The 27,391-nt window shown below is 38.2% G+C and overlaps 1 protein-coding gene across 2 annotated transcripts in view; it reads right to left on the reverse strand.

Annotated features, from left to right (window-relative positions):
- The window catches only part of mid2 (midline 2), a 119,594-nt gene extending 103,098 nt beyond the window's left edge, over positions 1–16,496 (reverse strand). For both annotated transcript variants that reach the window (XM_053235248.1, XM_053235249.1), the window contains exon 1: positions 16,206–16,496. The gene's annotated coding sequence lies outside the window, so the exon portion shown is untranslated. The remainder of the gene's footprint in view (positions 1–16,205) is intronic.
- Between the last annotated feature and the right edge of the window lie 10,895 nt (positions 16,497–27,391).

Genomic DNA, 27,391 nt, shown 5'->3' on the forward strand with positions numbered 1-27,391 from the left:
ACTGAGGTCTAATAACCATACTGTGTAAAAAAAAAAAAGGGGAATTATTGCAGCTCTAAATGTAATGTGTTATTTTTCCTAAGGCCAGTTGGAAACATACTTGATGTAGACAATCTAAGAATTTGAAGAAATGACTTGGAAAGAACCAGGAATGTTTACACTGGCCTTATTCATGGCATCAGGGATGAGAATGTGCATCTTGGCAGTGTATTGCCAGCATACGATAACCGCCTCCTGAGATCTGATTAGCTGCACTGAGTAAAGAGCATGTTTCTCATTGAACGACTCTCAGGAGAAACGAGCTGCTCTAAGAGATCAGGAGCACAGATTTCACTGCAACTGCCAGGCGTCTAGAATTGCGGCACTTACCTAATTTTTGTTTGTGCGGCACTGTACTCCAGCACACTGGATTTCAAATTAAACAATGACTGTGCATAAATAGCAGGATGCCAGATTTAATTTATCAGTATTTACATATATATTGGGTGGGCAGTGAAGGAATTACAGTCCTTTTCATACAAAATCACCACATCCTACGTGCCATGAACACAGAGGCAAATTGACAGACAAAAAATGTATCACTGTTATCCCTAATCCACTGTGTTGTACAGACACACAAACTCTCAGAAAAACCTGCAAAAGACATACAGTACACTTCTACTTTCCTATAGTTAATTTTGCAGTGTAGCTGATTCATGGTTTTGATTCTGCAGAGTGCATATGATAAGAATTGAAAAAAATGATATTTAACTTTAACCATTTATATTTAATTTTATGCACATATACTGTATGTATATTGTGTCCATACATTTTACGAGAAGAATGTGTGTATGTGCATCTTATACTGCCATCTAGTGATGATGAAATCCCAGAAGAAGAGACAGAAGCCATCCTTTATACAAAACACATATAGGATATAATGTCGATATCATGAAATTTTATGGCACAATATGCTTTTCTGAGATAAGGTGAATATCATAATATGTTTTTATTAACTTTTAAAAATATAATTACGAACTGACTCAAACTAGCTGATGATGTTAAAATTTTGTACAGATTTTTTTCTCCTTTTTAGAGTTAATTTTTAAATTATTTTTATAAATAAAAAATTTTACATTATTTTATGTCTACAAAAATATAATTAAAAAAACATTAAAAAAGCAACACAACTGTTTGTTAACAAACCTACATTTATGATACATTCCGCGTATCAAAAAAACGACTTTGAGAATCATAATATGACATTTTTGTTATTTCACCCATCCGCAGCTCACCAACTGGTAAGGATGTCCACCGATCTGCCATAACATTAAAACCACCTGCTTAATATTGTGTAGGTTCCCCATGTGTTAACAAAACAGCTCTGAGCCGTCGAGGCATGGACTCCACAAGACCTCTGAAGGTGTGCTGTTGTATCTGGCACCAAGACATTAGCAGCAGTTCCTTTAAGTCCTGTAAGTTGCGTGGTGGGGCCTCTGTGAATCGGACTTGTTTGTCCCGCACATCCCACAGATACTCGATCGGATTGAGATTTGGGGAATTTGGAGGCCAAGTCAAACCATTCCTGAACAATTTTTGCAGTGCAGCAGGGTGCATTATCCTGCTGAAAGAGACCATGGCCATTAGGGAATACCATTGCCGTGAAGGTGTGTACTTGGTCTGTACCAATATTTAGGTAGGTGGTACGTGTCAAAGTAACATCCACATGAATGCCAGGACCCAAGGTTTCCCAGCAGAACATTGTCCAGAGCATCACACTGCCTCCACCGGCTTTCCTTCTTCCCATAGTGCATCCTGGTGCCATCTCTTTTCCAGGTAAGTGACACACATGCACCTGGCCTTCCACATGATGTAAAAGAAAACATGATTCTTTAGACCAGGCCACCTTCTTCCATTGCTCCATGGTCCAGTTCTGATGCTCACATGCCCATTGTGGACGCTTTTGGCGGTGGACAGGGGTCAGCATGGGCACTCTGACTGGTCTGCAGCTACACTGCCCTATACGCAGCAAGCTGTGATGCACTTTGTGTTCTGACACCTTTCATAGCCAGCATTAACCTTTTCAGCAATGTTTGCTATAGTAGCTCTTCTGTGGGATCAGCCCAGACAGCCGAGCCTTCTCTCCCCACGCGGATCAGTGAGCCTTGGGCACCCATGACCCTGTTGCTGGTTCACCGGTTGTCCTCCCTTGGACCACTTTTGGTAGGTACTAACCACTGCATACTGGGAACACCCCACAAGACCTGCTGTTTTGGAGATGTTCTGACCCAGTCATCTAGCCATCACAATTTGGTCCTTGTCAAAGTCACTCAAATCCTTATGCTTGCCCATTTTTCCTGATTCCAACACATCAACTTCAAGAACTTACTTGTCACTTGCTGCTTAATATATCCCACCCCTTGACAGGTGCTATTGTAACAAGATAATCAATGTTATTCACTTCACCTGTCAGTGGTTTTAATGTTATGGTTGATTAGTGTATGTTGTAATAAATTATGTTCTATACCAGTGACAATAAAATGTGAATTTTTTATTTTTATTTTTTCACTCCAACCTTGGCAGAACATGTCTTTATGACCCTTGCTTTGTGCACAGGGGCATTGTCATCCTGGAACAGGTTTAGGCCTCTTATTTCCTTTGAAGGGAAATCTTAATGCTATAGCATACAAAGACATTCTAGACAATTGTGTGCTTACAACTTTGTGACAACAGTCTGGGGAAGGCCCATGTATATAAATTAAATAGTAGCCATACAGCATATTTATTTCCTTTTTGTTACAGTCATGTGCATTGGTATTTTTGATGTAAGATAATACTTCAAATGTACTTTCCAAAAAGGATAAGGTATAATGTGCATAGACAAACATTGCAGTTATCTGTTAATATATACATACACTTCTCAGTCAAATTTATCACAGAAAGATAACGTAACGTAACGTAATGTTTTAAATATATAATGTTTTTTTGCACTAAAAATACTAAAAAGATAATCCTAATTATTCTGATTAGCACTGATCTATCACAATTATTCAGATAATTTAGAAACATAATAGTTTAATTTCATTTTATCATTTTAAATAATCAGCATTTTCCTTCATTTCTTTCAGCTTGCATGACTTCAAAAGTATGTATCACATACATCACATGTAATGCTAGGATACTGTCTCATTTAAATGTTAAATAGACTGTGAGTGCACTAACTGCACTTGCTCAGGTGTGGCTGGATAGCTGTGTGGAAATGTGACACCGCTTGTGTCTGGGGAATTTGGCCTGAGATGGATTGAGGCTCGTGTTTTGGTGGGGAACCGGTGCCAAAGAGCCGAAGTGGAAATTAAAAACTGAGCTGTGGGCTTTTGGGAAGGAGGGGGGACAAGCACATCGCCCTGCAGCTGAACCATGCAGTTCAGACGAGGGACAGCCACCTGTCATGAGCCTATCCAAACTCATATCCTCTTACCTCCAACAGCCCGGACACAGCCTGGCTGCCTGGGAGGCCCTCTGGCTTACATGGCATGTGTGTGTGTGTGGATTAAAAGGCCTGGATGTCCTTCCACATGACTGATCCTCTTTTTCAGGCACAGTGAGCTGCTGTTGGGGAACGTACAACAGCACAGGCTGAACAGTTACATGTTACTCTGGAGGCACTGTGCTCTGTAACATCTGACCTTCATGAGACCACTACATCCGATTTGGTGTGAAACTGAGCTAACTGTTATTACTATAACAGATGTCAACTGACATAACACTGGTGATGTATAGCATAGTGAAACCAGCTTAGAACTTTGCTAAGTTATAGCAACGCTGTTAGAACCGACTCCAGTCAGTTTTAGAAAACCTATTTTTCTATCATGCATTCTTCTGCTAACAACATCTACGTCTCCTTTGTCACTTCAAAGGAAGTGGCTGATTGCCGGGAGACTTGAAGGCTATTCAAAGAGACAGCAGCCCTCGCCAGAGGACAGACATGAAGAATGTTTTTGAAGAAATGAAATAAAAAGGTAATCTTGAATGTCATATTGTTCTATTGTTCTCAAATCACTCACAAAGATTAAAGGTGACATAAGCACTGGAGGTGAATCATGGCAGTCAGATTAATCCCACTGTAAGATTCAAAATATAAATCAAGATTCAAAATAGGTGCAAATGTTAAAGCACTGCTCACTATACAGTGAAAGCCTTGAGCAGAAGTTCTGTCTAATGTTGCAGACAAAGTACAGAGAGAGAAAGAAGGAGAAGCTGTCACTGTTGGCTGCCTATGCTAATTACAGCATAAGCATGCGACATGATGCCACACTAAATAATGATCTCGACATAAACAAAGTCTTACTGATTGAGAGCGAATCTGAGCCTTTCTCTGCAGAGCTACAATAATGTGCTTCACTGTGAGAAGTTCTCTGAGCTTTGTTTCTCACTGCTAATTGCTGGTTGTCTGCTTTTCAGAGCAGTCTCAGTCTGTGGGAAGAAGACATGAGCAGCAGCAACTGGAGAAGCCATGATCTGTTCCAAACTGTTTCCAGTCAAAATTCGTTGGAATATTAATGCGTGAATTATGTGTCGATTGCAGATTCATAAGAAATCATACAAGCCAACTCATATAAAGACTAGTTAATGGTTAACATTAACATGAGATGTGGGTGGCTGTGGCTTTTTTATTAACTCCATTTGAAATCCAACAGTCCTGTATTTCAAACGTAGTTATAAAAAAATACTCATCCTAAAGTTAACGTTTAACTGCTTTTTATATGAATTGGCTTTTATGATTTCTTATGAATCTGCAATCGTTGGACTGTGTTGTCTGCTTATATGGAAAGAAAGAAAATTAATGACATTTACCCTTGCATACATAAGAAGCACATCTTAAATAAAACAAAACGAAAAAAATTTCATCTAGCACCATTGAAAAGGCCATTAAACTGTACCTTTCCTCGTACCCTCAAGGGTACATCTTTCGTACCTTTAGTAGCCTATGTATCATTTACCTAGACAGGTGCATGTAAAAAAAAGTCTCAATCAGAGTGGAATTTGACACTTTTGGCTCGTTTGCTATTTGTTTTGGTGTTTTCTAATTGCACACAATTACGCAAAAAACCCAAAAGCAAAACGTGTGGCCTGAGGGGTGTGTAAGGCTGCAAGCACATGCATAAAACCCTTTGCTAACCCATGAACGGAATACAGCAATGGGAAAAACTTTCCAAACTACGAGTAGAAAGAAAAAAATTTCACCCATGCACGGAGAATACTGAGCCACTAAAAAAGATAGATTAAAACATTCTGTGTATCATATCCACTGTTTATTTTTATTTCTACCCATTGCATTACTGCAGCACTACAGCTCTGTGCTTTGGCTCAGTTTCCACCTCACAGCTCACTTTAACAGCTCACATCTGCAGATACATGTTACAGTGGAACTCTAAATACACGGCATGTTTGGTGCACTTTGAACGGTTGGATTGATTCAGGATCGAATTGCTTTCTCACTGCAATCAAACCATGCTGGAGTTTGACTGGCACCAGACTGAGACCACTTTGCTCAGTCTCAGACCTGTTGTTCTGGTCTGCATGCGCATGTGATCGCTGTGTTCTCACCTAACCTAAACAAGTCTCACCAAAGAGAAAAATGCACCAGGCCTGTGTTTAAATGAACTAAATACTGCGTATGTGAACGCACTCTTAAAATCTAATTACAGCCCATTTATGTACCTGAAATCATTTTAAAGGTACACTACGTACACACATTTCCATGTCACAGATACATGTTAAAGGTTCAATGATGTATCCCTGATTAAGGGTACCACCCCAGCAACAAGGAAAACACAGTTTATTTTTTTTTCTGTGAGTGAAAAGGTTCTTTGTTTTGGTTGAACTCTTGATGGTACTATGTTGAACCACATAGCAGAAGGTTTCCCTTTTCCCCTCAGAGAGGAACACGAAGGACTCTTAACTATCCAAACTTTTGTTCTGAGAGTGTATGACAAGAACATCTTGTTGACACCCACGGCCATTCTCCACCGAGAATAGTAATAGTTCTCTGGCAATGAAGTAAAGACACTCTTTAAAACTCTTTTCGCGTTGTGGGAAATCACAGCTCCCCTGTGTTGTGCTACTGTTAGGCTCTCAGCAGGAACGTAACAGACTGAATGGTCACGGCGTTTGGAGCGTCATTTCCCACACGCAGAGACAGAACACACTAGATGAATGCGATGTGATCTGGCATCGTGGTCCATTTTTTAAAAAAAAAAAAATCCTGAGATGGGTAGAAACTTTCCCAGGATCCCTGGCTGATTTCTTCAGAGGTATGTGGCTTCGCTTTTGTTAGCACTATGGATAGATTTCCTCTCTCGAGCCCTGGAATCCAGCAGCCAAAGCGGGAGGCAACAATGGTGGCCTTTATTTGTTACTTAAGGCGCAGCGAGATGCTCCTGCGCACGGGTAGTGAAATGGTGCACTGACCCACAAGCTGCAGCCGTGACCTGGCTGAGCTTGAAAGTGGTCAAAGCTACAGGAACTCAAACAGAGGCTCAGCAGATCCAATATTTCTATAACTCTACTGGAACTGACTGTAGGTTTGACAGTGCTGCATACTTTTCTAATCAGACAACGTTCTCATGAATCCCCTGAGACACCAGAAGAGAGGGCATACACATCATCTCTGGGAAAAAATGAAGGAAAAAATTGTCAGCATGAGAGTTATAAATACTGTTCAGACGGGATAAAAATTCCAGACATACTGTATGTCTTTGAAGTAATGTTGCTGGAGGATCTCTATTGATTTTGATTGAATAAGGGAATTTTGTATAAATTCCAGAGGTGCTAGTATCTTCTTGATGTATGCATGGTTGTTACACCTAAAGTTCTATTTGTAAAACATACGATTGTTTGAACTTTATTATAGTGCTGGTCAATTTTCACAATTAATTTGGTTCATGCAAATTAATGTTTTAACGTGATTTTCGCAATGTTCTAATCGTGATTGTACATGTTTATAAATGCTATTTAAAAGTTTAAACCAATACAAAGTTAAAACACAGCATTCTTAACCTGATAAACACCTCCTACAGCCTGTGCTACTTCCAAACATAAAAAAAAAAAAATCACAATAAACTGGCAGCAATTTGCGAGGACTGAGCAAAAGGTTCAAATATCACTTCAGAGATAAGGAATTGGCACAGGTCTGAAAAGTCAGATGAACAAGTTTATGTAAAATATAATGCTGCATTACATCTAAGTGGTAAATCGCCAGTCGGAATTGTGTCATTTTCAAGCCCGGCACGTTCCACAGTGGACGCCCCCATGTTCGTATTTTGTCAGCAACAAGCTCGTCAGCTGACTCGGAGTCATGTATATTTATCTCAAACAGTTTGCTGTTTGAGAAAGAAAAAAGTGTTTTAGATTTAACAAATGAATATATCTGTATGTTGATTACTCTAAAGCTAATATTTGTTTATACAATATACAACAATATACAATATACAATATACAACAATATACAATTGTTATTGTATATAACAATATACAATATACAACAATAAACTCATTTAAAGGTAAGAAGCTTTACTTTGTTTATTTATTTCTGATGTTGTGCGTAGCCATGTTGATTTGACGTCACACTGTAAATGGGGAAAGAACTCGGATTTGAGAAGAATACCCCAAGTTGACTTCTCAGTTGCGGTGGCATTTCATGTCACGAATGACATGGTCACCTTTTACTCTGTCGAGAAAGAAGGGTTCATTAAGTTGTAAAATAAAATACTAAAATATCCTTTCTTTAAATATCCTTTATGTAAAAGAACCATTGTTTGCACTATTTGCTATAGATGGTGCTGTTAATATTTTTGTCCATTTTTAATATTATAACAGCTTGTTGTAAGGTTTGCGAATAAAAAGGTCACGCGTGATCATTAGGTCACATGACCATAACATGTATAAAGGCTGTAACTGTTCAAGGAACTCAATAGTTTCCCTAAAAAAAGTGTTCTAAATGTTATTCTGCCTTTTAAACTCAGTCAACAGTTGATTTTAGTTTGGTTTTGGCAGGAGATGATAGAAAAAGAATGCTTCCTGGAGTGTCTCCATACAGAAGAATAACTGTGAAACCTCTTTTCCCACAGGATATGACCAAATAGTTACCAACATGTCAATTCAGAGGAGATATGTATTACCTGGGATCATTTCTACAGGTCCTTATATAGGTACATGACAGCTTGATGAGATTAAAATCCAACAAAAACACTGAAAATAATGACATTAGCCCAACCCCCCACCCCATGTAAAACTAATCCAGTCTAAATAGGGCTATAAAATCAATGACAAATTAGTAATTTAGTGCCATTTGACATCTATATTGACATTTGCTACTTATAAGGATCTTCATGCTCTGTAACCTCTCCAGCCAAATGCAAATAATCCTCCCATTCATAGCCCCAGGGGGACAAATTAGCAGCTGGAGATGTAGGCCAGGGTAGCGTGGCAGTTAGCTTCTCCAAACATGTGCTTTTCTTTTGGCTGTGGTGCACAACTGCAGAAAGCTTACACAACCAATTTTGGCTTTGTCAACTTGTGAATATTTTGAGCTACAGCTGTGGAATCAGTTATTCAAACCATGGAAAGGCATGTTTTGAAAATGTCGGGACATTTTCATCAGTAAAAATATTACAGCAGGTTAAAACCGAGTGACAACTAATTTCACAGAGGACACAGTGATTGACGCTGACATAATGAAAAATGAAAAGCAAGCTGGCAGGACAAAAGATAACATCATCAACAGTAAATTGCCCTTTTTTATTTGAAGGCCAGTTATCATAGCCTGCAAATAAACTATGAGACAAAGGTTTGTAGAGAGAGACTGGTGGCTTTAGAAAGAGACTATAATTATGAACTCTGGTCTCATGTCACTTCTAAAGTCACACACCTTGCATCCTTTTTCATGTGACTTTGGCCAAGTAATACTTTGGAGGTCAATGCTTACCCTGCTTTTAGACTCGCTAGTCTCCCAGCAGACAAAACAATGAGAACAGCTTTGTCTGTTCTCTGTTCGAGATTTATAACTCTCCTAACATCTGTGCTATTCTGCTTAGCTGACACCACTGACCTTCTGCTGTAAAATAAAAGCATTAGGAGCTGTCTGATTCAGCTGGGTGCTGAGCTTTGTGTGAAACTGACACAATGAAGGTGTGAGGAGAGTGTTGAGGCACCAAACAAGTTTTACTGAAAACAGTTGTAGGCTCTGTTCTGTTGCCTGTGAAACAGTAACCTCTATTCTTCAGTATCATCTGTTTCAAAGCAGCCAGCGGCCAGTAACATGGTCATTGGTGTGTTTTGTCACATTAGCCGACAAAGGGACAAAAACAGACAAAAGGATGAACATTCCCTGAAGGAGTTTGTTAGGGCCATCTCATGACCTGTCCTGACCTTGTCCTCTGATCTGCCCTTTCACCCAAATCCAAACATCCAGCAGGGGTTCATTCAGGAAACTGAAGTGACCTGAGATGGTCTTAGTATTTTTACAGACACTGTGAAATAAATATCATCTTGGCAACTCAGCTGAGTGACTGGATTATACATTGTGTCTAATGAGCTTCTAGTTTCTGTAATTATTTCAGCATTTTAGCTTTACACAAAACAAGCTGCGAGACCTCATCATACAGTCCTCTCCTCTCACATGAGATGAAATGGCACATCTTACTGAGGACTGCGCTACTGTAAGATGGGTTCTGTTGAATCTGGGAACTATAACAACAGAACCATTACAGTGATAGACTTTTCTTCATAATGCAATTGGAAGAAACTCATAACTCTAAAAAAACAGATAAGCTACATTTTGATATTATATAAACACAAGTATACACACACTTGTTAGTATAGTTTCCCATCTCCTCTGACCTGCAGGAAATGATAATTAGTTCAATTAAGCCACATTTTATGCACAGAGCTTAAAAAAATGCCATTAACCACCTTTTTGGTATGTTAGTATGTGTTACCGGTTTTAACAAACCACACTAAATTTTTGACATATAATGCATATTACTCTAATAAAGAAGACAGACTTAAAGAGACTGGATTCCACATTCCACATTTCAGTTTTCCAGACTATCCAAATATTTATAAAAAATAACTATATTTTTCTTACCATCAGTTCAGCTGATCACTCACAGCTTTCATGTTGTTTGTCAGGGTATGTTTGAGTGTATAACTCTAATATTCGAGGCACTTTTATATCATCTTCTCGGTCTATTTTAGCCAATTTAAAATGGACATGAAACACAAGTTATACTTCCATTTTAACAAGTGTTTCAATCCACACCAGCTGCTTTAGAGGCATGTAAAGTGGGAGCCATTTTATAGCCTTGCACTTCCTGTGTCTAATTTTTCTCTCACTGATTTAAATTAAAAGCTACATTAACTGATAATTCAGTTTAACCAGTAAAATCAGATTTTGTGTCTTTCAATGCATGTTTTTTCTCATAATAATGGTAATAATGGTAATTCCTTGCTTTGCCAACATTTGTCAATGTTGTCTACACCAAATATTCTCAAACCCATCACAGAACATTGTCGTTATGTAAAGCAAAATTTCTATATTGGTAGTCCTTCTGCCTGTCCTGTTCTACTCAGTGCATGCATATCTGCATCATCACTAGATCCTTCCAACAAGGATATGGAAGTAAATTTGAAAAACAAATCAGGATAAGACATCTGTAGTTGAAATCAGAATAAGACATCTATAGAAATGCAGACACTATGTCTAAAAGTTTAAATGAAGTTGCCATTGTGAGCATCTTAAAGGAAAAAACCCACCCAAAATGACTTGCATATTAATCTTCAGAATTTATGTGATCTTCATCATATTAATCTTCATCGGTACACTCTGCTCAAACAGATAACATTCCAAAGCTTCAACTATCATGCTAATACCACCGTCATCACCACTGTGCTCGCATTCTCATAGATCACTAACTAGGCAAGCAGAATCTCTGCTGTACCGCAGTGCAACTGCTTTGTATAGCTGCATTGCATTCTGCAGATATAAGTCCAATGTTTGCTGTTTCTAATTCTATGTTCGATTTCTCAAGTTATATTACACTGACTGTGAGTTCTTGCTCTTTTGTTTTTCGGAGCAGCACTGGCTTATTGTACCACAGAACATACTCACACAAACCCAGAACAACTTCATTCAGCTTGAACATATCTAACTGAGCAACTGCAGAGGTCTATTCTTTGGAAATTCTCTTTAAAAAAGCTGGATGTGTTTTGGAATCGCCTATCGCTTTGGTCTCCGTTAAGTCATTCACTGCTGAATAAGTAAAGTTAAAACAATGCAAACTAATGTGCAAGGAATACTTTACTGGAATAAAGGCAGAAGATGGAGTGTCTGAGCTGATACAGAAGCCACTGAGGTTTCAAAAGCAATGTATGTAGAATAATTCTACTGCTAAGTCATGCTCAACTGGCACATCATGTGAATGTTTTGCCACAATAGTGATGGAAATCCCAGACTTCAATCTTCTACCTTGCACATTAAGCATGCAGACAGAGACCATAATAAAAAATAAATATTCAGCACCACAACCATTTGTTCTTGGCCCCTTGGCAGAGTAAAATAAATTACAGTGATGTCAGGTACAAAAACTGTTAATCAATCAGCCCCAGGGCTGCACTCACATTAAACATTTCACCCTACATGAGATCGCAACCTGTTAATTGAATATGCAACCCCTGACGAGAAGCCAACAGCATTAACGGACTCTAGCCTCTTTTCCTTCTGGATTCTTGGCACTGGAGCTGTGGGTGGAAGACACCTCTCTGTGTTCTCTACAGATATAACCTCCAGCTTTCCTGCAGCCAGTATGAGGCTGCCACCACTGCGATAAGAATAGTAGCCACATAGTCCTGAGAAATAGATTTGAGACACTGGGTCAGCCATGGAAGAATATCTGCCTCAATTTCAAATATATAAATATATATAAAAAAACTTTCTGACTTTGTGGACACCAAGAGATTAACGAAGTTACCTAACAGCAAGCACAAGAGTATTATTTTTCCATTAAAAATGCACAAAATGTAAAAACATGCATGTGTGCTTACATTATTTAGGTGTGGCTGACAGGGTGATACTGATATTGCAAAAAATTATGTTATGATTTGCGTTCCTGAGATCGCCAGTGTTTCTATGACAACAGCCAACTGGTAGCTGAGCTGATGTTAAAATCTATATATCCACCTGTCTTTTTACTTTCCCATTCCTGTGCAGACGTTAGACTGCTGTTTTGCTGGCTTTGTTCTGTTATCATAATGCATATCCTGAAAACGTCTTCAAGTATTTGAGTGATGTGATATTTTTACCTTAATGCCCACCCCCAATGTTAAATATATGCTTAGAAACCTGACAGGAAGTTGGGAAAAGCCAGAATAATCAGGAGCAAACCTGAACAAACACTGAGAAGACCATGGTGTTTTAGGAGGTTCCTTCTTCCAGTGCTGAATGCATTATCCGAGGCACAAGCCTTTGACAGGCTGCTGACAGATACCTGACATCCTAATGCCATGCACTTCCTCTCGGGCAAAGAACGTCATGTGAGCTGTCCTGCTCATTAAAATTCAAACAGTACCTTCATCAGCAAGCAAAGGATATGACAGATGGCCGTAGAGATAGCCACCAAGGAGAAACGTCTAGCACACAGGACTGTATACACAGTGCATAGTCTGGCTGGAGTGGCTCAAGTTTACGTTTCCTTTGGTGTGTGCAATCGGCATTTATAAACAAAGTGTGCAATAGATTCACACTAGTTACACTAACTATCCCAACTATCCAAACATCAGTCAGATGCAAATAAGCAGCTATGGGATTATGAAACCAAAAACACCCACCCAGTGGTTAAATATAAAAGCCCAAGGAAGCCTGACATGGAATGGAAAGTCACATTTTAAAACACTGTGGTTGAATTGCAGTCAAAACCCTGAGTAGGCTGTCATCTTATTTTATTTGGCTGTGGCAGCGCAGCTGGTGTTAGATGTGACAACATACAGTCTACAGAATCTTGCCTCTAAAAAGGAACTACACAATATGAACAAAATGGCATGATGCAATCATTTCTACTTATTGCAACTGTGCTATGACTTTTATCATGGTTCTGCATTACCATACTGCTAAATCCTGCATGTGACCTGGTTAAAGATTGGCCTCCAGTACCTCAGCCTTAATTATGGATCCATGATTCATCACACACAGAAATGCAGCTCTGAAATTAACAAACAGTACTGCAAAGCGTGGAAACACAAGCCATTCTACAGTGAATATTTGAAAAGGCAGGCCTCGGTGACTGGTATCTCGCAAAAAAGCCACAGAAAACATTGATGTCTTGAAGTCGTACTTGTTTCATGTAAGTTGGTTTGAAAATTAAAATACTGTCAAATACCATAAAACCTTTCATAAGTTGAAAAATATCATGATATGATATTTTGGTCATATTGCCCAGCCTTAAGTGTTCTTATAGGGAAAAAATAAGATTTGTACGAGGTTTCTAATATTGCTAAACCTTAATAAGGGGTTCTGAAATATTCACAGTTAACAGTTTTAGATGTAACAAAAATATATCATAAGGAAAGTGCAAAGCAGCAGTGTGTGTCCCCGAGATATGACAAAAATATATCTCATAACCAAGGAGGCTCATTTTCTGCCTCCTAAACCCTTTGTGGATAGTTACACATTTTCACTCCTCACCCTTCTATTAGCATCTTAACAATCATTGTTTTTTCTGGTTGTTATTGGACAATAAGCCCTAGGGTTAGGAAATGTAAAGGAGCACGAAAACAACACATCCAACAAAATTACACAATCTCACTCGGGGGATTTTTAAATTACCCCAAGTGATGCACACAACACAATGCATATTTATTAAATGACAGCTATGACATAGTACTCAAGTAAGTCACACCCATGCCACATATTATATTAGACAGCAAATACCATATTTAAACTTAGAAAAAAACATAGCACTATCTACAATAATTCACCGGTCTATCCCTCTAACATTCTAACATTGTAATCATGAGGTGACAATTTTTAGAAACCTTTCTAGGAGTATTGTCTCTTTTTGTGTTGTTTTCCTTGGTTATGTCTGCTGTCAATCACCTTTAATGGGTAAGATCAGCTATTGGCAATGTTTTTTTTGGGGGGAAAATATTGTATTGATTCTGTATCTTCAGAATCAACCTGAGGACCCGTGTTTAATGTAAAAACACATATTTTCAAAAAAAGTGTGCTAAACTGTATGTTTCCTCGTTGCTGTGGTAGAACCCACAAGCGTACCCGTACTGTACCTTTAGTATGTTTCTATTATTTCAAAAGATGCATATAGCCAATTTAGCGACTTCAATAGATTTGACTCCTTTTTAGACCCCTCCTGAGACTTTTTTTTTTTCAAAAAAGCCTGGTGACAAATCTAGTAACTTTGAGCAGACATTAGAAACTGTTCTGCATTCGATACTGCTGTCCAGCTCAGATCACAGCCAGTGGTTATACGAGTTGAGAGACAAGGTTCGGTCGACTCACCAGCAGTGTGTAAAGCCTGACTGAGTTGCACTTGTGTGAGCTGATGTTCCCAATGATCAGTCACTAATCACCACTGTTCCCAACAACCGATCACTGATCATTATTGTTTCCCAATAACTAATCACCATTTTCCCAACAACTAATCACCATTGTTCTCAACATTCATTAATCATTATTGTATACAACAACCAATCAATAATCATCATTGCTTCCAACTACCAATCATTAATCACCATTGTTTCCCAACAAATAATCACTAATCACCACTGTTCCCAACAACTAATCACTAATCTCCATTGTTTCCCAACGACCAATCACTGATCACCATTGTTCCCAACAACAAATCACTAATCACATTTACATTTACGTCATTTGGCAGAAGCCCTTATCCAGAGCGACTTACATTTATCTCATTTATACAACTGAGCAGTTGAGAGTTAAGGGTCTTGCTCAACGGCCCAACAGTCGCTGCTTGGCAGTGATGGTATGTGAACTAACGACATTCCGATCAGAAATATGTCTTAACTACTGAGCTAGCGCTGCCTCACCATTGTTCCCAACAACCAATCATTAATTACCATTGTTTCCCAACAACCAATCACTAATTACCATTGTTTCCCAACAACCAATCACTGATTACCATTGTTTCCCCAACAACTAATCACTGCCCATCATTGTTTCCCACTGACCAATTGCTGATCACCATTGATCCCAACAGCAAATCACTAATAACCACTGTTCCCAACAATCAATCATTAATCACCATTGTTTTCCAACGACCAATCACTGATCAGCGTTGGTTGTCCCACCCACACACTTCTTTGTTCTATTAAACTCTCCTTTTGGCTATATTTACAAGAAACTAAACGAGTTATTCCATCTGTAACCATTTCCTTCTTGTTTGTTTCCCAACTACACACTACCACTATTTCTTTTTGTCTGTATTTGTGACAGAAATGATAGTATTTGATAAATACATAAATAGATGGATCAACTCTATTTTGTAAATATGTCAACAGTTGTTGAGACTTTTCTTTCTATAAGAAATGTTATAATATATTATTATAAATTATTCTGATAAAACTCTACCTCCATACTATTGTTTTATTTTAAGTGTCTTCAGAAAGTCCTTCATGTAACACGTTCTGATATGCAAATAATCACGAGCATTCAAGGAATTCAAGGAATATGTAAATTCAGCTATAACGTCATCCGGCGGCTTCTACACTTTTTGAGCACTGACTGGACACTTTCCCCTGAAAAGAGTTGGCAACACTGAAAACGTCTTAAAAAGGAGACGCAGACTTTGGCAAAATGGTCAAATTTGCACAATGGTGAAGAGTAACGCGTTCCTCATTGTCTTCTAGCTCATCACTCATACTGAAGCATTGCTGATGTTTATTCGGTTGTTGTTGAGTGTAGTGTAGTGTAGTGTAGTATAGTGTAGTGTAGTATAGTGTAGTGTAGTGTAATGTACCTACAGTGAAACGCTTATAGTAAAGGAACCCCAGGTGCAACAACTATAGGGCTTATTCTCTCTCTCTCTCTCTCTCTCTCTTTCTCTCTCTCTCTCACACACACACACACACACGGTGACGTAGAAACATCAGTGCTTGTTATCGTTTTCATGTATGAACACTGTATAAGCGTCTCCTACCTTCTTCACTCGCCGACTAGCTCCTTCAAAGTACACTTCCCCCGTAGCTGTACAGTAACGTTACGCTGGCGCTCCACCGGTCAGAAGTTTAACGAGAACGGTTTCCTTGACTTGAGCAGGGAACTCGAGCGCTCATTTTCCCTCGCGTCGCTCTGAAAAACACACTGAAACTACGCTCAAAATGAGCCCGTGCCTGAACCGCCCCCTCACTAAGGAGCATTCAAGTCACCTCGGAGCGGTTGACGTTATTCCCCAGTCGACAAACTCCCACACTCAGAGCTCTCTGCGGGCACGTGACCCTCCAGCGGGAATAAAGCTGCGCGCGCCCCGCTATCTCACTATCGCGCCTTAGGAATTACTGCGCTGTGGCGCAGCTGGGATCAACTGCACTGCTATACTGTTATAGAGTTACACCGTTACGCTGTTACACTGTTATACTGCTATACTCTTATACTGTTATAGAGTTACACCGTTACGCTGTTACACTGTTATACTGCTATACTCTTATACTGTTATAGAGTTACACCGTTATACTCTTACACTGTTATACTGCTATACTCTTATACTGTTATAGAGTTACACCGTTACGCTGTTACACTGTTATACTGCTATACTCTTATACTGTTATAGAGTTACACCGTTATACTCTTACACTGTTATACTGCTATACTCTTATACTGTTATAGAGTTACACCGTTATACTCTTACACTGTTATACTGTTAGAGTTACACCGTTACGCTGTTATACTGTTATACTGCTATACTCTTATACTGTTATAGAGTTACACCGTTACGCTGTTACACTATTATACTGCTATACTCTTATACTGTTATAGAGTTACACCGTTATACTCTTACACTGTTATACTGCTATACTCTTATACTGTTATAGAGTTACACCGTTACGCTGTTACACTGTTATACTGCTATACTCTTATACTGTTATAGAGTTACACCATTATACTCTTACACTGTTATACTGCTATACTCTTATACTGTTATAGAGTTACACCGTTATACTCTTACACTGTTATACTGTTAGAGTTACACCGTTACGCTGTTATACTGTTATACTGCTATACTCTTATACTGTTATAGAGTTACACCGTTACGCTGTTACACTATTATACTGCTATACTCTTATACTGTTATAGAGTTACACCGTTATACTCTTACACTGTTATACTGCTATACTCTTATACTGTTATAGAGTTACACCGTTATACTCTTATACTGTTATACTGTTATACAGTTACACCGTTACGCTGTTATACTCTTATACTCTTATACAGTTACACCGTTATACTGCTATACACTTATACTGTTATACAGTTACACTGTTATACTGTATACTCTTATACTGTTATACAGTTACACCATTATACTGTATACTCTTATACTGTTATACAGTTACACCGTTACACTGTTATACTGTTATACTCTTATACTGTTATACAGTTACACCATTACACTGTTACACTGTTACACTGTTACACTGTTATACTCTTTTACTGTTATACAGTTACACCGTTACGCTGTTATACTGTTATACTCTTATACTGTTATACAGTTACACCGTTACACTGTTATACTGTATACTCTTATACTGTTATACAGTTACACCATTATACTGTATACTCTTATACTGTTATACAGTTACACCGTTATACTCTTACACTGTTATAGAGTTACACCGTTACACTGTTATACTGTTATACTCTTATACTGTTATACAGATACGCTGTTATACTGTTATACTGTTATACAGTTACACCGTTACGCTGTTATACTGTTATACTCTTATACTGTTATACAGTTACACCGTTATACTGTATACTCTTATACTGTTATACAGTTACACCGTTATACTGTATACTCTTATACTGTTGTAGAGTTACACCGTTACACTGTTATACAGTTATACTCTTATACTGTTATACAGTTATACTCTTATACTGTTATACAGTTATACTCTTATACTGTTATACAGTTATACTCTTATACTGTTATACAGTTACACCGTTACACTGTTATTCTGTTATACTCTTATACTGTTATAGAGTTACACCGTTACACTGTTATACTGTTATACTCTTATACTGTTATACAGTTACACCGTTATACTGTATACTCTTATACTGTTATACAGTTACACCATTACACTGTTATACTGTTACACTGTTGTACTGTTATACTCTTATACTGTTATACAGTTACACTGTTACGCTGTTATACTGTTACAGAGTTACACCGTTACGCTGTTACACTGTTATACTGTTATACTCTTATACTGTTATACAGTTACACCATTATATTGTTACACTGTTAAACTGTTATACTGTTACACCTTTATACAGTTACACTGTTATACAGTTACACCGTTAAACTGTTACATTGTTATACTGTTATACCTTTATACAGTTACACTGTTATACTGTTATACTGTTACACTGTTATACTGTTACACAGTTGCAACTTTATACAGTTACACTGTTGTGCTGTTATACCGGTACACCGTTATACGGTTACACTGTTATATTGTTATCCTGTTACACTGTTATACTGTTACACTGTTATACTGTTATACAGTTACACCATTAAACTGTTATAAGGTTACACTGTTATACAGTTATGCAGTTACACCGTTATATTGTTAAAACTCAGTTGTTAAAAGAAAATGCTTATAAGTCATGTATTGTCTCTATTTGAATGATAACTCCCAATTTGCACTTTTTTCCCACTGATTCATAATGGCATGAAGGAAGGTGACTTTACAACCATTACAATACGTATTATGAAAAAAGACTTTGTTAGGACTTCTTCATTTCTTCAGAACCTTTCTTCATTTGGGTGCTACAGATTGTATAATACAGTAATATGGATTTTGGCAGAATAAACAGTTACAACAATATATTTCTAAAACTATTTGACCTGCAATACTCTGCAGAAATACCAGGAGTGGGATCAACATTCCTGGAGCACTGCATTGGGCCCCTTCCATCACAAACAGCTTTCGAAGTGGAAAATTTCTCCTTGGAAGTTCCATCAAGCATGCACTTGGAAATGTAATCACTGTTTCCCATTATATAACCAGTGAGAGAGGACGAATATTGCACAAGTTGTTTTATAGCACAATTAAAAAATATATAAAAAACCATGTGGAATAAACAACTTGTGAAATCATTTGTGCCCTTGGAATGCCACAAGGCAGGCATGAAAAAAACCTTTCAAGCCGAATTCGTTCCGGAGTGTAAAGTGCATCACTCGCTGACACAGCACCGTTTGTTTGGGAAACTCTTGTGCAGCTGAGGGTGTTTAACTTCTCACTCAATAAATTCTAAAGACAGTACAGAGTGCATGCAAATTGGCCACAGTAATTACTGCAGGCAGAAGTTTCCAGCCTAAGGGAGAATAACTTCACACTCTGTGCTGTGCATTAAGGATAATACCCTTCATGGATCGTCCCTACTGACTAAAGCAATCATTATATTTACTCTAAACTACAGCTTTCAGCATTGCATGATTGCATCAGCATAAAGGCCCAGCTTAATTCCCACATTGTCTGATCACATGCCTGATGCAGTGTAATGTAAACAGAGGAGATGTAAAAATAGAGAAAGGATTATGTCTAAGTTACATAAAAAGTATAAGAAGGGTTTACATAGTATATCCCTTGAGGGGCTCTTGTGTGAGAAAAACTCTCAGTGCAGTCAGTCAATGGGGACTCTTAAGGCTGGAGTCAAGAGAAGTGGGTGCCTCTTTGTAGATGTGTTTTTTTCCCCCTACCTCCAAATTGCTCCAATACACCATGTATACATATAATTAAATGTGTCATGCCTTGTCTGAAAGATCTCTACTTTCCTATGGAGCAATGACACCCTGTGTCACCCTGGCACTCAACAAGTATACAGAGAGAAGGCAGGGAGACAGTAAATATATCAACAACATATGACTCAGTCACAGCAGAAACCCCCAGTGAATAGAGAAAGGCTGACTGAGAGCTGTGAAAACAATAAAGATGGAACAAATGGCAGAGGCTCTTCCTTTTCTAAGCTGCTCCTGCAGACTGAAGGAAAAGCCAGTCTGCTTCCTTGTGCAGAATGCTAAACAGGTAGCCCTAATTGCCACATGCCCCAGGCACAACCCTTTTCACAAAATAAGCCTGGACAACAGGCCCCAAAACCACAACGTTTTCTGGCTTCTGCATCTGTACATTGTGAAGGCAAAACCAGGATACAGCCTTGCGCCACTTTACTCTCTATATAAATAGTAATGGTTTTTGTATATGTACTGGTTTGTAATTGTTAGTGCCTGCTTTAGAACAGCAGCAGTAGTTTCAGATGAGCCAAAGGCAACATTTTCCCATGATGCTCATTAGTGCTCAGCTGTTGCCAGTAGAGCATGGGAAGTCTAAAAGTCATGCATCAAAAAGTCCATCTCTTTTGGAGTTCATTCAGGGAGAGTAGGACCATTAGGTTTTCTGCTTGAACCAGCTTTGCTAGTTTTCAAATGTTCATGTAGTGGCTAAGCCCATGTGCAGTATTTGCATAGATTCCACTTGGGACAAAATTAATTTGATGAAGTGACTGGAAACGAATCCACCATTGCAGTTGTTGCAGTGGTGAATCAATGTTCTCTGTGAAGCCTACAGTCGCTACAGATTTGCTCTAACTGTAATCCATGGTGAATGTTTCTATTACATTATTTATAAATCTTAATTAAGGCTAATTAATTCAGGATAGCACACTCTATAACGCTGATACTCCAGGGTATATGTCCTACACATTTCCAATGCTACCACATAAAACTCTTTGACGGTTACTAAGTAAAAATTACATGAATCTTATCCAAGATGAGTAAAGTCTTATGTTTAGAGTGCTGCCAGCCCATGGTTAAAGCTTCTGTTCAAATACTGCCAGCCATATCAATAGATTTTAATTCCATACAAACTCCTTTAAAAAACTATAGGAATGGAAATGGAAAGGGTTCTGTCAACAGACCAATGGCAGCACGTCAACTTTTTATTCATAATATCAATTATGGAAGTTATTTGGGTTGGGAAATTGTGTATTTGGACTAGAGTTTGGATAACAGCAAGAACTTCATAGCATCTCAAACAAAAGTATAGTCAATGTTACTAGAGTGGCCAAGGATAAGAAGATATCTGATAATTGGCACCAATTTACATAACGATTAGGTTATCTTGAATCATTAATGGTTTATAAATAGTTAATTGGCAATGGGAAGATCCAGCAAGGTCTGTGAAATAATTGATGAGGTGGACCAGAGGGGACATAGTGGCTAATTAAGTCCTGATAAGCTCTGTTCTTTATTTATGGCTTAAGACACATTTAAAAGCATAGTACTGACTTCACTTGATAGAGAAATGTGAAGTTAAATGATTATTGTGTATACATTCATCATCAGTGTTATGACCCTTTAGGAAAATGCTCACTCAGGTATCAACATGAAGGATATGAGGGTTGCCACTTACTGTGTAAACTGAAGAGTGTTTGTTTGTCCTGTCCATCTGTTAGAAGATTTACAGAGGGAAATTGAATGAAGTTAAGAATGCCAACTGCTCCCTCCCCACCCCCCCCACCCCCCCATATCTAATATGGGATTTCACAACATGCTGATCCCTCATACTCTCTCATAATGGCCTCTGCCCAGAAAACAGGTGTCTGGACACCTTTCAGGAAAGAACTCCACCCCGTTGTGAGGAGATGACTTGAATGTTAATGTGGAATTCGTATTTTGCTGAATAATAAGAGAAATAAATAAAAGGTTTGCTCCAACATAAGATCTAGACTGCTGGATAATCAAATTTCCAAATATTCTTCACATTTTATGTGAAGAAAATGCTTTCAAAGGTATAAATTAAACTTTTTCACTTGTACCACTTCTGTGCCAAGAAAATTGGAATATCAGTAAAAGGAGAAAAGGTTGAATATGAGAGTTCTATATTCATATAGGGTACACAGATGGTACTTTTTGATTTATGTTTTGATTTATATTTTCTAGACGTACCACTTTGGCTTACTCATTAATTCTTAAAATCAAGAATAACCCTGTCCTCTCATAGCATTATTCAACAGAGTGTGTGGAGAGGATTACTATTTTATGAGTTTTACCCAAGAGGCTTTTGAGGCATAGGAGTCCTAGACTGCAAGGTCAGGTCATACAATCATTTCTAATTATGTACTAAACTGCCTTTTGAGCAAAAGCAAGATTTAAAATAAGCATTTTCACAACACAGTATTTCAAAAAACCCTCATGGAGCAGTTAATCTAGTAGCTAGTCAGGCTAATTAGTGTGACTTTGTGACTAATGTGTCATTGGGATTAAAGCAAAGGGGCGTGCCAGTTTTACCAGGGGGATGGTTTTTGTACTTATTTTTTTCTAGGGGGATGGCGTACCCTTGCTTTTCCCATCAAACTGAGTCCTGGTGAGACAAGATAATGTTCTAATAGTCTAATGAGAGTGTGGAGTTTGTCTAATGTGCTTGGACCATGATCATGGGTATGTAATGGTGGCTCAAATGATATTTTTGGCCAGGGTAGAATGAGAATCTGGAGAAGCTTCCCATAATGTGTTGAGTACACGTGTTGAGCTAGACACATCTGGTAGGAACACAGGAACCAATAAACAGAGTGCATTAGTCTGTTGGTACTAATAAATACCAAGGAAATGCATCCTCTTTACTTTGGCCTTGAGTGTAAATGCTGACTCTTGTGTCTGAATGCTGTCTCTTGCAAGTGTCTGAAAAACTAGTCTAGTGCTACTGGTTTTATGCACCACACTTTTCCTCATGTAAAGTCATTTTAAAAAGAAAGGCATGGATTACATCTCTGGAACACTGGGTGTGAGGATGGATTGGATGCCAGTCCATGACAAAGCACCATGCTCACACACATTTACACACTCATTCACACCTAGGGGCAATTCAGGGTAGCCAATCCACCTACATGTTTTGGGAGGTGGGAGGAAACCTTAGAACCCAGAAGAAGCCCACTCTGACATGTGTAGAACATGAGAAACTCTGGACAGACTCTGGATCTGTGGACCCTGGAGCTGTGAGGTGGTAACGCTATTATTATGACACTTCTATAGAAGATATGACAGTGTTGATAGTCTAAGACTCAGAATTGAGGTATCTGTTGGCTGTCTGGACCTTTTGCTATTTGTGCTATTTAAAAGTTCTTTCATTAATCCTGCTGCTAAATTGCTTCTCAGATAATATTTTACACACACACACACACACACACACACAGAGGTCTATCACTGAAAATATGATACTAATGATGCTCTGTAATAGCTGGAGGGCTGAAGAATTTAAGTTCACTTCATCAACAATAACGACCTGAAAAAAAGCATAATGTTCAGCATATAATGTTCAGGTGTGTAGGGTATCCTTTTGGGTTTATGATGCACTTATCCTGCAAATATGCAATAATAATTATCTTCAGACATTGAAACAGAATGTAAAGAGATGCACTGTTTTACATTGTGAACTAAAATTAGGGCAATGATGGCAGTAGACTATCTTGTTCAGTATATGTAAACAACTGCTTCCACCCTGGGGGAAGAATCAAACTTTGAAAGTGCAGATAAGATTGGCAGTTATCTACTCATGTTTGAAATTGAGGTCCTGGAAGCATAGGCTTGTGCTTCAGAAATTAAAATGGGCCATGTTCTAACCAAGCATAGCTCCCAAACATAGTGACAAAATCAGATGAGGCTAGAAATGACAGGCTTGGCGTCCAGTTTGGACACAGCTAAAGGAGACAGATGGTAAGCAGCCACCTAGCTCATTTACTACGGCTTTTCAAGGTCACTTTTCTAATGGCTGCAAATCCCCCTGGTCATAAAAACTCAAACAAAAATGATTAGCGTTAGCTCCTTTTACTCAAATGTATCTGTTTTGTGTAAGAGCAAGCGGTTATATCACAGAGAATTCGATACTGTATGTGAAACAGATACATTAAATAAATTGATAAACTGATAAATTAATAAGTTCATGGAAAATGGAAAGGCTACAACAAATTAAAAACAAAAACAACAAAAGAAAATTTTGTAAAGGACCAGTTAAATACCTTTCCTTGCTCACAAAAGTCTAGATAACATGAATGAAGGATGACAACACTTATCTATTATTGCATAATTATTAATGATCATATTTTTTGCTATGAATAAAACAATTTGAAGTTATTATGAATTGTTTGGTATTGATGCTTCACATTACCACTTTTGACTAGTGCCATAGAATTTGACACAGGGCAAATAAACATACTTCTTTGTCCAAACATGTTGAAACACTCTGTTTTCATCGTCATGTTGGGAATTTTCTAATCAGACCTAAAGCGGGAAAAAAATGTTTTAATTTATGACCTAATGTCTCTAGGCCTGTAGCTACTCTCTGGTATGATGAGCTGCCTTCAGCTAAAAAATGTACATAAATGCATGCATGTGTTTTCCCAACAGAGGATCTGCTCCAGAAATTGAGCTGATTCATGTTTAGAAACCTAGAACAATTTTTTTCTGGGTTCGGCCCATTAGACTACTTTGCTGGATCCACATCTTGGACTGTGGTCTGCCAGTTTGACAATCCCTGTGCTAGACTATAGAAAAATGCCTTTGAGATTTATGTAGAGAAAATATAACATTCACATCACAGATACAGAATAAGAACATGCTGTGGTGCTTCATCATAGTCAAGCACCATATGTTTTGTACTAATTAAGAGTTGAAGAGTCAATGAAGAGTTCAGTCTAAAAGATTTTACAGTATGTCAGAGCTTTCAAGAGCTTTCAACTGATATCATCTACCAGTTTAAATGGAGAACATTATAATTAGTCAGAAAGAATCATGTCTGCTAGATTTCAGCAGTATAAATTCTAATGAATATTCATTGTCTCAAAACTGAATGATAAAATTCAGATAGAATGAGATCTGATTTGTACATTTTCTTTGTGCCTCAGGACTTTCAGTGTTTGGAAGCTAAACTTAATTTCAGCATGAATCATTACTGGTCCATCACTGTGGGTAATCGTCCCACTTAGGAAACAAAAGCTGATGTGGAATAATGAATTGCTGAAACAGAGGAAAACACGAGGAACAGTGTAGCCCTCCTTCTTGATAGAAATCCTGTGAAATGATGATACCCCAATGGTAAAGTACCCACAGGGTGATGAAGCTTTGAAAGTATACAGGACGAGAGTCAAATAAATCTCTTAGATGTATCGTGCTAGACTGAATAGGAAATGGTTGGTTGAATGTCTTCCGTAGTTTGAAATGAGGGGCAATTATGTGATATCTTTTCTCTGGTGTGTGAAATGCAGCTTCAAGGGAGAGCATCTGTCAAGGAAACAAAAGAAAGAAAAAACTAGAAGATAAAAATATATCACAAGAAAATGCTGTGATATAAGCATCAAGTGAGTATGATTTACAAAGGATCAGATGATCTAAATGAAGCATAATGAAGGATCTCTGGTCATGAGTGTAGACTAAAAGAAATACTGAACATATCTGAGCTATGCTGCAATATGTAGCCTTGGAAGACCCTTCACATGGTGAAATCTGAGGCATCAAAGTATATTTCTGGGAGTAAAAAGTTTTGTCTGTTTGCCAACAGGCTTTCCCAGATATATGACGAATGAAATTCGACTGACAATGGGTATTGTAGGCTAATTGTGATGGAATTTTCTTACTTTGTAGAAGAACAAAAGCTTTTCTGGCAAAAAAAAAAACTTCTCATATGTCAAAGTAAAAGATGTCATCTACAGTAGCCATTTAGAGTCTTCAATACTTTTCAGAGGGTAAACAAATCATCCCTATTAATAGATGAGAGGAGGAAGCAGTGTGCCAAATATAATCAATTGTTTTCTTCTGTCATTTCCCACAAACACCCGAGGCAGGAGGAAAAGGCCGTGCAAAGAAACAAACTCAAAGACTCTTTGTTGTGGTGATCTGGGAATCTGGGAAGCTTTCAGGACTTTTAGAACTGGTGTGAAGACTCAGGTACATGAATATGTGGTATAACCCCTTACCACAGTCTGCTTTTATCATTGTTGGCTAATCCTAGCCCATGGTCCCCTCAGGCAGATCATACCACCAACCAAAATAGATCTTCTCTCACCTCCTGCACTCCAGGACCATATACACTTTATGCGTGCTGGCATGCACATGAACAAGTGCCTCTGAGCAAGGGCAAGGCAGCCTTCATGGATTTGTGTGGATTTTAGGGCTTGCTATTTCAGAGGAGAAAGGTAATTCTGTGAAAGCACATGCTCTCACAGCAGAAGTAGATAAATGGACCACCTCACTATATTCTGAACTGATCCCCAGGGAGCAGTCTGAAATATCTCATCAAGAGGAGCAAGGAATAAGATAGACAGGGATTATGTTGAAAACTGACATGACCCTAGGTTTCAAGAGAACTGCTATTGCAACAGTTGAGTGATTTGAAATAAGGCTGTAGTTTGCCTGCAGTCAGGTTAAAAGCAAAGCTACAGAACAAATTCCCCTAAAACCACAGCAGATGTTCAGACCGCCCAGTCTCTGAGCTTCAATCTTCCTGCTCCTGTCAAGGGAAAGGCAAGAAAACCACAAGAGGGATGTGTGGATGCCATGAGCAGGAAGCAGATAGTTTAAATCCGCAAATGTTTTGAAAGTGGGAGGTAAGATCAGGTAAAGGCTGAATAAATATTCACTTATTAAGCACTTATTACAGAAGTGCCTCTTCAAATCCCAGTCAAATAGAAACACTTTCTGAGAAATTCTGACTCTATATGTATACTTTCACTATTATTCACTCTTAATTCTTACCTAGCAGCATGTAAACACTCCTCAATTCTTTGCAAGTTCTCCAAACAAGTTGTCTTGGTGTGGTTCTATAACTATACTGGAGCTACACATGGTTAACATATATGTATATGTATGTAAACATCTTACTAATGCAATAAAAATGATTCAGAGAAAAATATTACTTTGGATGGCTAGGCATGTGCAAGACTTCATTTCATTTGAAGTAGTTTTACTTTTCACTGTGTTTTTTCTGCAAAAAGTGACCAACAGTGACCTAATATAATCAACAAATTAAATTTGCAGTCTGTCTATTAACACCATCTAGGCCTCGAAAGATAAATATTTGTCTTTCCTTCCAAAATAATGGTTGAGATTTTCTA

Source organism: Pangasianodon hypophthalmus, chromosome 7 (assembly GCF_027358585.1).
Source record: "Pangasianodon hypophthalmus isolate fPanHyp1 chromosome 7, fPanHyp1.pri, whole genome shotgun sequence".
Lineage (NCBI taxonomy): Eukaryota > Metazoa > Chordata > Actinopteri > Siluriformes > Pangasiidae > Pangasianodon > Pangasianodon hypophthalmus.